Below are 16756 nucleotides of genomic sequence, written 5' to 3' on the forward strand. Positions count from 1 at the left end.
TGGCCAGATAGACAGATGGGGAACTGGGAAAAAGAGAGAATCTTTTATTTGTGGCCCTGCTCACAGAGTAATCCCCACAGTTTCTGCATTTCCCTTTCTAGAAGCAACAGCATTTACCTATTCCATTAGCACATACAATAGGTTGTAATTCATGAAATGGGAACTTGAAAAGATTCTGAAGGTAGATTAAGTACACTCCACCCTTCCCTCCTAAAGTGCAAAGTGCCTGTTGGACAGAGGAGTCTCATGCAAGAAGTACTTGAGTTATTTTCTGAACTTTCTGTTTGCATTCTATTGAGAAAGTGCAAAATATTTTGGCTTTTCAGCTTCTGATCTGAACTGGAAGCAGCACATAAGGTGCACAGTAACCTTGTCCCAAAAAACTTGGGTCCATTACCCGGTGTGCGTCGCCCAATTCACACACAGAGTCGAGGTATTTTCCTTTATTACGTAAATGCGCAAATATGGGTGCATGGTACAAACCAGCACACCGTTGATGTAAACTATCAATTATTTATACAATCATCTAATACATATTCATTGTTACTCTGTTAAATGATTGGTTGAAATTCTTCACCTGCCATGTAAATTACTATGCATGCTCACTATGATTCTCGAGACCTTTACTGAAAGGGTTAAAGCCAAGATAGACAAAGCCACTGCATCAAAATGCCTCCTGAAAGAATTAAAGCCTAGGGGAAAGGAGGACATTTTAAATATCTTAGTCACTTAACTAAACAAAAGAAAGGCCTTTGTGATTTAGAGAGTAGTTAGAATGGTTGTAAAATAAGGGGGTTCCGGGATAATCCCATCTCAGACAACTGGGCCTTGGGAGAACAAATGCACGGAAGATAGGAGGTCACAGAAGAATGACAGCAACAGCCTTGAAGGACACCGTTTATGTGATCCTAGGACTGAGTTTGCGCAGAAGCAAAGGCCAATCAGCGAACACAATGAAGAAGACTACGAGCCTTCATCTGAAGACCCCCAAAGACCACCTGAAGACCACCACGGGAGACGACTGCGCATGCAGATCGGACATTTGCATATGTTAATAAGTTCCAGGAAATCTCATGTTTATGTAAATGATTTCTCGGAAATCCTGTGAATATGTAGGATTTTATAGTATATAATCTCTGAAAGTCTACCAAATCAGTGGAGCACTTATGGTGGAGAATCCCCAGTGCTGCCCAGCGCTGCAATAAAGGATACCTGCTTAATAGTAACTTCGTTGCTATTGAGTTTCATTTCAGGGACTCTCTGAATACTCCATTTCTCCCTTGGGGGGGATTCAGACTGTGAGGAGAAGCATCCATGAATTTTTGTATCAAAGGTAAATCCAAACCACGAAGGTGGAACCCTCTACTAAATACAGCTCAGTGAAGTTGCTGGAGCTCTGCAAGGGGATGAGATTGCAGAAGAAAAATTGTGTGTCTTTGAGCTTCATAAAAGATTCTTTGAGTCTTCCTCATTGTTTATCACTTTTCCTTCTGCACAACTTAGTATTTTTTGAAACTTTTTTTGGATGTCAAAATAAAGTATTGGGGGTGCTTGATATTTCCAGCTTAATTTTAAAAAAACTTCTATATTAGCTAGTCCAGAAGCTTATTAGAGTGTTGGATGGAGTTTGAGTTAAAAACACTGCCACATGCTTTATATTTGCCACTTGCCAATGATAACTATTTTTTGTTACATAACAATGTTTTTTTCTTAGTGGGAGAAATTCAGTTCTGAGCAGAATTCTTTATGCTATTCTGCTATACACTGTATTTGATTTATAAAATCATATTTATTTGTGAAAATAAACAATCATCACCAGTGATGAAGCATTTATCATTAATATTAAGGCAGATTAGATTTTGTGACTGTTGCTATTCTAGCTGGCGGTCTCCATGACTGTTTTGCGGTGCTAACTGTAGCAATATAGTCATTTTGCACTGGTAAACACCGCTCACAAGGGTTTGCACTAGGCAAATCATGCAATGATCAAAGAATGAGCTCTTCTTTGCAACTCTGAATGCTAGACAGTTCCTGTTGTCTTCTCTTTCATCCAATACACAGAAATAAATATATCCCTAACAGATAGAATGCTGCTAAGAATATACATTGCAACAAACACAATGAAAATAACAGTTTATGTTGTGAAATTGCTGTGAAAGTTGCCCATCTGCAATGTCTACCATATGCTTCATTTTACACTTGCAGGTGCAAAAGCTTCCCAGATCTTCTCTGTTTTTTCCACATAGTCCTGTGGAGGATGTTTGTGACTGATTTGGGGGAATTAGCTATTTTTAGCCAAAGAAAGAATCTGAAGGAATTAATATTTTAAGGAACAGGACCCGCAAGCCTGAAAACAGCTTATAGCTATTTTGCCTTTTTTTATTTTTCACAAAAACAACAGAAGCAGCAGCAACAAAATTATAATCAAACAAGACAAGCATATCAATAATGATAATGCCTTCTCACATATAAGCATGCCATTTCAAACTCTGCGTAAACCAAAACCTGCTTCTAAATCCTAACATAACAATGGTTTGCTAGTATTGCCATGTGCAGCATTTATGACTGCAGCCTTAGGTATTTTTTTGTATCAGAGCATTTATTCAGCTTTCTGTTTCCACATAATTTTGGGAAAAGTGGCTGCTTAAGAATTAAATTTGTCAAAAATAGAGGAAAGATAAAAGGGGGGGAAAAAAAGGGCCTCACTGTCTTTCTCTGCTCTAAGTGCTAATCCATCTTTTTAAGGTAGCCTACTTCTACTGATGTTGTCTTGTGCTCTGAAATGGTTTGAGAGGTTGGGCACTCCCATCTGAACACCTCTGGCTTTCCAATTCAGTGCTCACAAAGAATATCATAGTCAGGGTCTTGTTACCTCCACAGCTGTGTTGGTACCATTGTTGGAGGTGGTATAAACTGAAACAGTGAAATGATACAAAGAAAAAATATTTTTTTTCTTTCCATGTTGTTTTTAACCCGCTTCATTTCACTGATCTTGGTCTATTACATGATCCCAAAACAGGCGAGACAGCATAACAGAACTAGTGGTGAATGAGGGTGGGAGAAGAAAAAGACAGAAATGATTGGCTGGGGCAGGTAATCCTTAAACCATGTATAAAAAAAAAAGTACATGGGAGATCACCTTTGGACAGGTGCATTAATATCATTAAAGCAAGTTTGACAATCTCCTTCCTAAGTCAGAATAGTGTTGCTCCGTCTGTAATACACAATACATGCAAATATGAGGAGTGCTCAGCAAGAGAAAGTCAATGTTAGCACAGTTTTTCATTGAAGCTTCTCTTCCTGCCTCCTTCTCACTCTCATAGGCCTTTTGCCTCCCAGTGGCAGACTAGGAGCAGCAGAAGACAAATATTTCTCTATTGATAATATCTTTGTACATACTTGTACTCAGAGAGTTACAGTCTACCTGGTTTCATGCCGCTCCTGGGGGATAACATTTCAAGTATTTGAACCTCATCAGAGGGCAAGGCAAAGAGTTAACAAGCCTGCTTAGTGCTGCTGCACCACTCCCTGGAATCAGGAGTTCTGAGGAAAAGTGCCACCCAGCCACCTTCCAGGACAGGCAGCTGCGATCCTGTTATGGCATCACTTTGGAAAGTACCTGATTTTCAGTAAAAACCTGATATTCCTGAACACTGGCAGGAACTTCTGCCTGCAATTGCTACAGCATGCTATGAGAACTAATGTTTCTTGTAGGGGTAGTCTATGTTATCTTTGTGTCTGCAGACAGGGCTAGCTAGACTTCCTGAAAAATGTGCTGTTGCATTTCCATTAGGTTGCCATTTGAAAGTGGATTTAGTATTTCTGACAGAAGTTTGATGTGGTCATGAGCAAATTAACAGAATTCTCTCTCTACGTGCACTGTCATGCATACAGGAACAACTGGGCTTTCCAGATATTATTTGTGGAGAGCTGACACGCAGGATTCCCTGAAAGCTCCCCAGCTCAGTGCTGTGGCTCTTTTAAATTGTCATAATTCCATCCTTATAATCTTATAAGTGTTGAATATTATTACTATATTTATATTTGTCTGAACAAGGAGTGCAGAAACCTGTTTCCAGTATTTAGATTTTTTTATACTAGAGAAAGGTAGAATTTGCAAATTCAAGAAAGAAGTCAAAAGATGATGGCAGAGTCTCCTTACCTCGATTATGCTTTGTGAAGGATGTATTTTTGTCATGAAGGAAAGCCCAGTGTACTCCTGAATGTCATGATCACGTGCATGCCTTGCATATGAAATGTTAAGCTCCTGGTTTTCTACTTGGGTGTATGCACTATAATAAATCATTCCTTCCAGAGCACAGTCCTTCCAGTGAACATCTAAAGCTTATGCAAAGCACCTGCAGTACAAAACAATCTTACATGCAAAAAAGCCAAAAGTCTTTATTTTTTGTAACTTGACTGTAGTAGTGCTCTGTTGGCTCAAATCTTAAGCAATTCTTCTTTGAAAACAAAGCTCTTATTTAGATATTAACTTTCATATACCACCAAATTACTCATCTTCACTGCCCTGCACTCCCCCCCCCCCCCCCCCCCGATGCTCTGTCCCAAACGCAGTGTCCCCAGGCTGCTCCTCGTGGTCCCTGCCATGTCATAGGCTCTTCCTTTCCCCTTTTGCTGCAAAGCTCACTCACACAGGGGGGCTCAAAGTAGCTTTTGAATTAGGCTTTTTTTGCTCTGTGCAGCTTTTGCCAATGTTGGTGCTCCTGGGTTTTGCCCACATGGATTCAGCAGCAGGAGTACAGTGGGAATCAAAAGTGGTGTAACAGCAGAAAACACTCCACACAGGCTGGACAGGAACACTGGGCCTTTATTAAACCCTCCACAGGCACCATAGGGTTCACCATGGTGGTCAACAGCCCTGACACACACAGACACAGCCCCATGAAGTATAGGCTGGGAGGACTCGCAGAGCTGCAGTGCAATCACTCCCCACCTCCTGCCTCACTGAGGGCCACAACTGATTACCAGTGGTAGTTTGATTAGATTATTTAATGGGCTAAATTGCAGGTGATGTGCATGTAGCTGTGATGGCTGAGTTTGCAGTGGCCAACTCCTGGCTTGAGGGAAGGTGGATGTGGAGATGACCTAGTAGCTGGACATCTTGGTAAATTAGGCAGGTTGGAAAGTTGTTAGAAGCTGTGGATGAGGGGAAATTGGTAGAGACTGGGGTGAGAGAGAGGATGGAGCAGCATGGCAGGGCTAACGGGAGCATGGGGAGAGGAGCTCTGGCAGCCTTTTTCCTTCCCTCACGAGGTTGTGCTCCCTCAGCCTCCCTCCCCCATGCCCCTCAGCAGCGGGTGTGCCCTGCCTTCCCCCATGCCTCCCTGCTGAGCCTCAGCCTGTCAGGGAGGGCACCAGGGCTGGCTGGAGCCAGCACAAGCCTGGGAGTATGGAGGTGGCCATCTTAATAGCTGCTGTGTCAGCAGTATCCTGTCACCCAGGGAGAGGAGAACAGAGGGAAGCCTGCACTGGGGGAAGGGGAGATTGGGCAGGAAGCAAGGGAGGAAACAACTTCCTCAAGGAAGAAGTCACTTCAGTTTCCTCCCCCATATACCCTAGTGTAAATGGTTGGGCAGGGGATTATCCACTGGCCCAGCTTCCCCCTCAGCATCTCCCCCTCCAGCTGCTGATACCAGGAGGAGGAGGAGAAAGTGGAAAAGCAAGAGGAACAGACAGCTTTAGCAAAACACCCCTGACTTCCCTTTCTCCTCAACACATCCTTCCCTGCCTCCACCTGGGAAGCAAACAAATGTGCAAGAACATGTAAATACCTCGCCAGGAATTGTGCAAACCCCGTGGGAGGGAGAGAGGTGTGTGTGTCTCTCTCTCTCTCTGGACACCCCATGCTTTCACACTCAAACTTAACACCCTCCTTTCCTGCCCTCTCACATGTTAAACCCCCACCAGCTCTTCAAGTTTCATCTGCTTTTAGTGCAGAGAATCATAGAATCATAGAATGGCTTGGGCTGGAAGGGACATTAAAGATGATCTAACTCCAACCCCCCTGCCATGGGCAGGGACACCACCCACTAGACCAGGTTGCTCAGGGCCCTGTCCAACCTGACCTTGAATACTGCCAGGGATGGGGCGTCCACAACCTCTCTGGGCAACCTGTTCCAGTGCCTCACCACCCTCTGAGTAAAGAATTTTTTCCTAACATCTAATCTATATCTTCTCCCCTCTTTCAGTTTGAAACCGTTCCCCCTTTTCCTATCGCTATCTGCCCTTATAAAGAGTCTCTCCCCCTCTTTTATATAAGCCCCCTTTAAGTATTGGAAGGCCACTATAAGGTCTCCCCAGAGCCTTCTCTTCTCCAGGCTGAACAACCCCAGCTCTCTCAGCCTGTCTTCATAGCAGAGGTGCTCCAGCCCTCTGATCATCTTAGTGGCCCTCCTCTGGATCCATTCTAAAAGGTCCACATCTTGTGCTGAGGGCTCCATAGCTGGATGCAGTACTCTAGGTGGGGTCTCACTCAGGAAGGCAACATGTAAGTATTCTATACAAAGTTCCACCCCTAACATCCCTGAGAGGTACACACGTAAATGTAAACTTTCACACAAATTACTCAACAAGCAGGGTGGTCGTCTCAGGGAGGCAACACGTAAGTATTAATTCTGCACGAAGTTCCACCCCTAACGTCCCTGAGAGGTACACACGTAAAACAAACCAGAGGTAAAATGGACAAAAAGTGCAGCACTCTCACTTCAAGGGATCCTGTCCATGACGCCAAAAAATGTAAAGTCCCAGTCCGATTTTGGGCTCAAGGAAGGTTTGTAATGATCCCAAGAGTGAGATTAAGACACAAACGAGGTCAAATGCCGCCTATCAGGCCATTTTTATTGGATAAAAGCAGAAGAATGGAGCGATAGGAAAGGCAGGAAATATTAGGAGGAAACTAAGCAAGCATTCGGAAAGATAAGCAAAGGATAGTCACCACCATGGAGGGCAGAGTAGATGGGCAGAATCACCTCCCTCGACCTGCTGGCCACACCTCTTCTGATGCAGCCCAGGATACGGTTGGCTTTCTGGGCTGCGAGAGCACATTGCTGGCTCATGTCCAGCTTTTTGTCCACCAGGACCCCCAAGTCCTTCTCTGCATGGCTGCTCTCAATGAGTTCTTCTCCCAGTCTGTACTCATGTCTGGGATTGCCTCGACCCAGGTGCAGGACCTTACACTTGGACTTGTTGAACCTCATGAGGTTCATATGGGCCTACTTCTCAGGCTTGTCCAGGTCCCCCTGGATGGCATCCCATCCTTCAGGCGTGTCAACTGCACCACTCAGCTTTGTGTCATCCACAAACTTGCTGAGGGTGCACTCTATCCCACTGTCTATGTCATTGATAAAGAAGCAAAATAGTCATTGATAAAGAAGCATGCTAAATGTCATTGATATAAAGAAGCAAAATAGAAACCCATGTTTCCTAAAAAGCATCCCAGCTGCAGGCAAGGTCCTGCTCTCACTGTTTGCCCTTTTGCTCTAGCTCACAGGGGCACAGAGGACTCACAGCTGATGTCTGTGCCTCTTCAGGTATCACCTAGCTCAGTTACCATGAGCTTTCTCTGGGAAGTGGGTAGCAAAGGGCCTTTACCCTTCAAAATCTCCTCCTTAAGCCTCTGAAGAAAAGGTTTCAGATCAGAGCAATTTCGTGTCTGTTAATGTTGTGTGATTTCTTATCAACAGCTCTTCAGTCTCTTCCTTAGCATTGAATTAAAAAGTGAAAGATCAGACCTACATTTGGTAGCTATTGCCCAAGTCATACCAGAGGTGGTCAGGCTGCTTTTGCTTCGAAAAGATGTTTTCTTAAAAATAAATAAATAAAAAAAATCTCAAAAACAGATTTTCATGGTCAGTTTTGATGTCAAGCACTCCCTGACAAAGTTAAGACAAAAATGTGTTTTAATGAAATGCAATTGACATCTTTCTGTACTTTATGTGCTCTCAGGAAAGTACCTGTCACAAGTAGGGCCAAATTTGAAAACATCTGGAACAGAGAAAATGAAGGCTCAAGTTAAATTCTCAGTTGCTGTGAATCTATCACCATTCTGCCTCTGCATCCTTTCATGGTGTTTCTGTGATAATTAGCATTATTTAGTATAACTGCAGCTATTAATAATTTTAGAGTCTCTTCTCATAGTCTTGGATTTTAACTTTTTAGTTATCATAGATGCTGTATTACAAGTATTTTTATATTCTGAAACATGAAGGGGGAAAGGTCAAGTTAAAAAAAAACTCAGTGCTTTACAGTTTAACCCGATTTATATAGTAGAAATTTTATGTATGTTGCAATGAAACCTTCTTGGCTTATTTTGTCAAGTCAGTTTTCCCAGGCAGTCACACAGCTAAAGAGTGTGTATTTTTCTCTGTGTATCATTAATGGGTTTCAGAAAATAGATGGTTACTTTCTCATGCAAATCCCGTTGATTCACTGAAGAGCTGGATAAGGAAGGAAAATTCTATTCTTTCCAGGCCGGAGCTCCTTTTCTTCTGCTCATGTGCCAGGAAGAACACAAGAAGGGTCCAACAAGGAGCTACACTGCAGAGCTCACCAAACACCATGTTCACCTGGGTGAGACACCATGTAACACTAATCTCTGATATCATTCTGTAATGTTTCTTTTTTGCAACTAATGTAGTACTTTGCACTAGGGAGTATTTACAAAAATTTCTATTACATCCTTGATCTTTTAATGACAAACTTCTCAACAGATGAAAAATGCACACAACAGGAACTAATTTTAGCAGGGCTTCACAATTTCAAGTACAGTTAATCCAGAATCAGATATTTTTGTCTATTTCTTATGACGTTTTTTCAGTTTCTTGTCCCTTGCATTGAGAAGTTTCTTGAAAAATATTGCTGATTCCAGTAGATCCAGCTTATTTGAGAAGGCCAGAAATGGAAAGGTGCTAAGCACTGTCACGGATTTTGTCCTTCAGTAGTATTTAATGATTTCTTCATAGATTCTCTGCTCTCAAAGTTCATAAGCAGTGCAAACTCATACAGAGCGGTTGGTAAAAAAGTGATGTGTACTATTAGCACTATGTGATAAAGGGGAAATTCAAATTGTTACTGCTCAGCAGTGGTAATTTGTGACCAAAGAATGATCTGGCACGGAGGGCAAGAAGGCCCAAATGCAAGAAGGGGTTAAACTGGCTGGAAGCAGGGATGCCAGAGACAGACTCCCTGCAAGGGAGTGAAGTTTCCCTTGTTGATAAGAAACTGCCTCAGCATTGTCTTGTAGACCATCCTGAAATGCAAGGGCTCAGGGGCCACCTTTGGACCGCAGAGATGGCTGGGGGATGGACCCAGGGCTGGGCTGAGGTGCTCCATGCAACCACTCACAGGATTGGTGCTGGTGCAAGTGTATATAAGGAATCTGCTTGTGACTGTCTTTGCAGACTCCTTGTAGAACCGCTTATTGTGGTAGGACTCTGCCCAATGCATTGTTCATTAATTCTTTCTTTTATATTTAAGCACAAACATGTGTTTCATTTGCCTCAAGGGGTACCAAAAATTTCCCAACATTGAACTACTTCAAAATGAGACATAGCATTAAGGGTTGGTCCAGATGATCTTTTGAGGTCCCTTCCAACCTGGGCTGTTCTATGATTCTGTCATAGCAGTGACTCTCAGTTTTGCTTGCAGTTGGTTCTGTTCAAATGCTCCCTCCTCCCCACCTGAACTGCAGGATAAAGTGCCTCCATGCAAGTAATTAGTTTGCTTATCACATGGCTGAAGAGAGCCTTCACACAGGCAGCTACCACATGTCAGATGATCAGCTATAGCTTTCAGGACTCTGCATCTGGACCACCAGCTCCCCGTTTCCCGGTCTGTTCCATGAGTTCAGTCAGTGCAGAGACTCTGAGTGCTGGCTGAGAGTGCAGGATCAAGGCCAAAGCAGAATGAAACAGAACTCTGACACGATGCAGTTAGGGTTCTTTTTTTGTAGACCTAAAGATATGTTGTAAGAAGGTACAGAACAGACTGGGATCCCAGTTTGTGTGTAGTATTATTTTCCCAAAAACTTGGGTCCGTTACCCAGTGTGCGTCACCCAATTCACACACAGAGTCGAGGTATTTTCCTTTATTACGTAAATGCGCAAAAATACGGGTGCATGGTACAAACCAGCACACCGTTGATGTAAACTAACAGTTATTTATACAATCATCTAATACATATTCATTGTTACTCTGTTAAATGATTGGTTAAAATTCTTCACCTGCCATGTAAATTACTATGCATGCTGACTATGATTCTCGAGACCTTTACTTCCTGAATCTTTTGGGTCGGTGGGTTTCTTGAGTGGGTGGTCCTTGAGTCGGTGGTCGTGATCTCCCCCTGCCAGAATTACCTTTCCCCTAAGTTCACTTAACTTCGGGAACACTAAGCAGTCCTTTACGGACCGTTAGCGAAGCAAACTATCATTCACTTTGGGGTTCTTTTGTTCTGAGACAGATATCCTGTTTCATGATGCCATAGTATTGTTAGGGTAAAATGAGCAAGGTTAATCTTTACTGACATCAGTATCAGGTAGGAGGATGAGGATGTAGAATAAGAGTCTGGGTTGTGGAAGAGAAGATGTATGTAGAAGAGTGGGGGAAGGAAGACAGGAACACACTTCATGCCCAGCTACTGTTATGATATGAGAGATGAGATATGAGAGAAATAAGACAAAGGATGTTAAGGCAGAGGACATTAATTAACCTCTGTAAACAGTTAACAAGACCTGGCCTGAGAGAAGAAACAGGAGGACACCACAAAACAGTCTAGCAAGGAAATACCAAGATAAGCATGAGAAAACAAGGCCGCTGATAAAGCCGAAGTAAGAATCACTTGAACCATGAGTGAACTATCCTAAGTAATATAGTAAAAACCACACCTCCAGCAATGAAGCCCCTGGCCCAAGCAAAGACCCCTACCCACTGAGCATGCTCTGTAGATTTAAAACACACTGTACCTTCAAGTGGAGACAAGGCTTGTGAGAACCAATAGAAGCAAGGATGAAAAAGTGGAATTGTGAAAATACTGATAACAGCTACTCAGAATGTATAAAATGTCACTGCATGTTAACCAGGGTGTGCTAGCTTTGTGGAGTTACCACCTAGCACCCATCTCTGCGCAGAAATGAAATAAACAAATATCTCGACTCTGTGTGTTATTCGGCTTTTTGCACACCGGGTAAAAGAACCCTGCTTTTTGGACAACACTACTGCCACTGTGCAAACAGGGTTTAGGAATCCCCTATGTAGGCCTTGCATGCATTCTTTGTTGCTGCAGACCCATTCTACTTATTTATAAATCATCATTCATGCAGTTGCCACACATCTTATGCATGGTTTCTGCAACTCCTGTAAGTCAACAGTTCAACCATATCAGTGGAAAGTTCACAATAGAAAAAATGGGCCTATGCTGTCATGGTGTTCAGTCACCTCAACTAGTTGTACCTTCTGAGAAAGTAACACATTCTCAGTGTTGATGTGGGGCATGGGACACCTAACAATTACACTTTTAAACTGTTTCCCCAAAAGGCTGGAATCCTGTGTAATGACCTCTACTATTTTTCACTGCAGTTTGTAAAGGTGCCTCACCCACCGCCCCCCTGCTCCCCCCAGGTTTGATGTTATGGAAGTTGAAGACCGTTCTATATCACATGTCACTGAAAAAATACAAATTAAAAATATTCAAGGAAAGAAAAGGAAAGAAACTGAGAGAAAAAGAATGAGGGACTGAGGCATGGGAGGAGAGGTGCTTTTCAATCTAGATCATTTCACTGGTTGAGGTTATAGGACACAGCATTTGTACCAGCAATACAAAGAAACACAGGTTTAGAGTAACTGCATGAGAGGAGTGCTTGGGTGAGGAGTCGCTAAACCACTGTTGCAGTGGAGGAGAAGGAAGGTAGGAATACACCCTTAAAACAGCTTCAGGACAGCTTGGTTGGTTAGAGAGGAACAAGCAAAATACAAACATAAAGTAATTTCTGTGCTACACATGGGCAGAATCTTCATAAGCGATCTGGATAACGGGATCAAGTGTAGCCTGACGAAGTTTGCAGATGACACCAAACTGAGTGGGGAAGTAGACACTCTGGAAGGGAGAGCCACCCTGCAGGAAGACCTGGATAGGCTGGAAGAGTGGGCTAACAGGAACCTTATGAAGTTTAACAAGGACAAGTGTAAGGTCTTGCACCTGGGAAAACATAATCCAGGAGTGCAGCTCAGACTGGGATCCACCTGGCTGGATAGCAGCTCTGTGGAAAGGGACCTGGGGGTCCTGGTGGACAGGAAGCTCAACATGAGTGAACAGTGTGCTGCTGCGGCCAAGAAGGCCAATAGGATGCTGGGTTGCATCAAAAAGGGCATCACCAGCAGAGATAAAGAAGTCATTATCCCTCTCTACTCGGCGCTTGTCAGGCCACACCTGGAATACTGTGTACAGTTCTGGTCCCCGTTATACAAAAAAGATGTGGACAGGCTGGAGGGGGTCCAGAGAAGGGCCACCAAGATGATCAAGGGTCTGGGAAGCCTGCCATATGAGGATAGGCTGAGAGAGCTGGGTTTGTTCAGCCTTGAGAAAAGGAGGCTTAGAGGTGATCTCATCACCATGTACCAGTACTGAAAGGGGAGCTACAAAGAAGATGGAGACTCCCTTTTTACAAGGAGTCGCATGGTGAGGACAAGGGGTAACGGGTACAAGTTATTCCCAGGGAGATTCCGATTGGACACGAGAGGTAAATTTTTCACAATGATGAGAACAGTCAACCATTGGAATAATCTCCCCAGGGAAGTGGTTGACTCAGCTATGCTGAACATGTTTAAGACTCAGCTGGACATGGTGCTGGGCCATCTCATCTAGATTGTGCTAGAAAGGTTGGACCAGATGATCCTTGAGGTCCCTTCCAACCTGATATTCTATGATTCTATGATTCTATAGAATCATTCTTGTTCCCATCTCCCAGCCAGTGCCTTACTGCAAGGTCTCTCATATAAGCCTTTTGTTCTTTTTGATGCTTTTCTTACTGGAACATCTGCCCAGGCACAGAACTGGTCAAACCTCAGAATTACTTTCATGTAAACAATCTCACATTTTCTAGTGTGAATTTTCTAGTGTGACCAACACATTTTCAAGGATTGTCAGACATGAAATCAGGCATCTGGAAAAATGTTCAATCTGGAATGTTAACGTTTAATTAAAAATAAAACCAGCCCTTTATACGATTTCTTAGTTTAGTAAAATTCCTGACATCAGTAACAAAGACAATAATGTGGCCTAAATAACAACAGCAAAGAGCATGCTCCCACAGCATAAACATTTCAAAACACAAAATGACTTCAGAAATGTTCCCATGGGAGTTTTAATCAAAGACAATAAAGTTTAAAAATGAAAACCCAGTTTAATCCAAACAGCTTTAAAAAGAACATTTCAACAAAAATTTTCCTAAGCCCTTCTGCCTAGGATTTGCGTAATGCCTAACACCCTTTCTATGGCCCAATCCTTTGGGCTTTTAAAAAAGTTTATTTTGACTATCAATGAATTCTGATCCCTGAACCTTAGCAGGTGATAGCAGGTTGGTCACAATGCCTGCTGGCTTTAAAGTGACTGGTCAAACTGTGATTTAAACCCATAAAACAAAAGAAATGGAAAGTTAGGTTAAATAAGAGTACATTTGTCTGTATCTCTGCACAGCAGAAAACCAGGATCAGTTTTCCATCTGCTGAAAGAGTCCTTTTGGTTTAGCCAACTTACACAGAGAGTGTACACAAGCCCCATATTCTGAAGCCTTGCTGGTACACTCACAGTTTCTTCTTTCAAAATGAATACTACTTCTTTCCTGTCCTACCCTCCTGTCTTTTTCCAAGACTCCCCTCTCTTCCGCTAACCTCACTTTTTCCCTTTTTATCCCATACTTGGTATGTGCTACCTAGGAAGCTTGAGATGAGTGGGCCATGTGTCCCGTCTTCCATCATACACCTGCCCTGCAGCCAGATGGATCTCACCTTTCAGCTGTAGGACAGAAGGGAACCCAAATTCATACAGCATTTTCTCTATAATTACTGCATATTTTTTCTGTGATGTCATTCCCGGGTGCTTGCACAATAGTGACCTCTAATGGAGGAGCCACTCACATTACAAATCATAGCCTCACAGAATAATTTAGGTAGGGAGGGACCTCAGGAAGTCATCTTGTCCAACTCTCTGCTCAGAGCAGTGCCAACATCTGCCAGATTGCTCAGAGCATTCTTCAGTTGGGTTTTGACTGCAAGGCTGGAGATTCTGCGGTCCCTCTAGGCTGTCCCAATATTTTATTTCCCTCACTGTAAAAAAAAAAATCTAACTGGGATTTCCCTTTTTGCATCTTGTTTCTAATGCCTCTTGTTTTCATTGCCTCTCTTTCTATCCCTGTGCATCACTGAGATGAGTCTGGCACCCTCCCATTAGATATCTGAAGACAGCAATAAAGTCTCCGCTTTGCCTTCTTATCTCCAGGCTGAACAGGCCCAGTTCTCTCAGCTTCTTGTCTGTCATGTGTCCTAGTCCCCTGATCACCTACTGTGAGCACAATGAATTGGGTTGTTGCTGTTATGTCTGTACAGTGCCTGCCTGCTGCCTTGCTTCAGAGGCAGAGAAGTTATGGCTGCTTTCTTAACTTTAATCATACAAATTTAGTAGTTTACCAAGTCTGTTATTTGCAGGCACTTGAATCTGCTGGTTACAGGGTATGTACGAATGAGAAGGGGAAACCTAATTCAGCAGGGTCTCTTTCATTTTTGCTGTCTCCTCACAGAGGCTACAGGCCATGACAGATAAGGAGGCAGCACATACCAGCCTTTCTGCTCCAAAGGCTAAAGTGTATGGGGAAAATCATATTTTCTGTTTTGCTGTTGTGCAGGATTACACTGCCAAATTTGTTACTGAGCAGTGGCTAGATGGAAAGGTAAGGCCAGTCAGCTGGGCATCCATTAAAGGGTGGGCCATTGTGTAGATCATCAATTGCACAGGATACTTTTATTGTGGAGGACAGGACAGCTGCTGACTGTGGTGGGGAGAAGAGTAGCAGGAAGCAGAAAGGCACCAGTGGTAAGCTAAGGGAGGTCCATATATTAACTGTTCATTCTTGTGAGCTATGGCATAAATTTGAGCCCTAGCAGCTTCTCTTGGAGGCTGAGGAAAAACCTGTTAATTGTTGCTTATTTTCAAAATGCATTTGGCAACAGCAGAAATCCTGTGTTCAACATATTTGCATATTTACATACTGTTTCTAAACAAATCCTTTTGTGAAAGCATCTAGACATTTGAATCATGCCAGAAGAGTAACTGTGTGTTCACCTTGCAAATTTTAATGTAGGGTTTTGCAAATACAAAAGCTCCATGTATATTTGGGCACAGTGAGATGCTAGTTTGGTAGAACCATTGTGCCTATTCAGATCCCACTTATCCATGTGTAAATCCAGAGTAAGTCAAGTGACTTGAATTGAGTTATTGGTGTAAACAAACATAGTATTTTGTCATTTAGTACTTGATTCTACACAGTGGGATTCATTACAACAGAAACAAATAGAATAAGAAATATCTGGTTTATATTTTAAATACCCAAAATGTTATTTATGTAAACTCTTTGAGGCCATTTCTTCAGATTCAGGAAGAATTTGATCATTGTGTAAAACAGAGACAAACTCATCCAAAATCCTCCAAACTTTGTGAAGCATTGTCAAGTGTAAACTGTATTCTGCATTGTCCTATTTCACATTGTCATTTTTCATGTGCTACTTGCAATGGACAAAGTTAGACCTTTTTCCCCATGAAGATACTGAATTCTATAGCTTGGGTTCTTCTCTAAGTTTCATGAGATAGATACCTTTTTTCTCTTGAAACAAGATTGACAGCTTCAAATAAAGAATACCTCTTTAGTAATACTACCTTCAGGGAAAGATTGCTTTATTTGGGCATATGTACCATAATAAAAGTATACAAGCTATTCCAGGAGTTCTAAATTATTTCCCAGAGCAAAGGCAGCCTGAAAAGCTATTCAGATTTCACATTTTTCAACATTTATCTGTAAAATCACTTGCCTTGAAATTATTGATTCAGTTTATTAATAAAATACTTATAAAAATAGCTGCATATATAAAGGTTTGTAATTTTAAAGAAATTGTCTAGTTAAGGAAACAAATTGTAAAGATTAGTAAAAAAACCCAACTATACTGCAAATTTACACATGAATGCATAAATCTGGGGGGGGTGTTCCATTTTTTTTTTTAGTTACAATGTACTTCTGAATCAAAATAAGATAAGTGCAATGGCTTTCTGGAAATCTAATTAAAGGGCTTGACTCATTCCCATTTCTTGCTTGGTGCCACATTGACACCTCACTGCGGAATTCCTCTAGAGACACAAACTAATTTGTCAGCTTAGCCTTGAAGGAAACTGTTGTCTTTTCCTTAATTTTGAATGCCAGAATCAGTAAGGAACATACAAACCAGTTCACATGATGAAGGAGCTAAAAAGCCTTAAAAATTTCTTCATGCCCTCAAAAGCAGGAAGTCAGCTGCAAGGAACTGAATTGAAAACTATTAGAAATACATTTAAAGTTTTACAGCCACATATTGAGTGCACCCTCAGCAAGTTTGCCAACGACACCAAGCTGTGTGGTGCAGTCGACACGCTGGAGGGTAGGGATGCCATCCAGAGGGACCTTGACAGGCTGGAGAGGTGGGCCTGTGCAAACCTCATGAA

Source organism: Platalea leucorodia, assembly GCF_965183815.1.
Source record: "Platalea leucorodia genome assembly, chromosome: W".
Taxonomy (NCBI): domain Eukaryota; kingdom Metazoa; phylum Chordata; class Aves; order Pelecaniformes; family Threskiornithidae; genus Platalea; species Platalea leucorodia.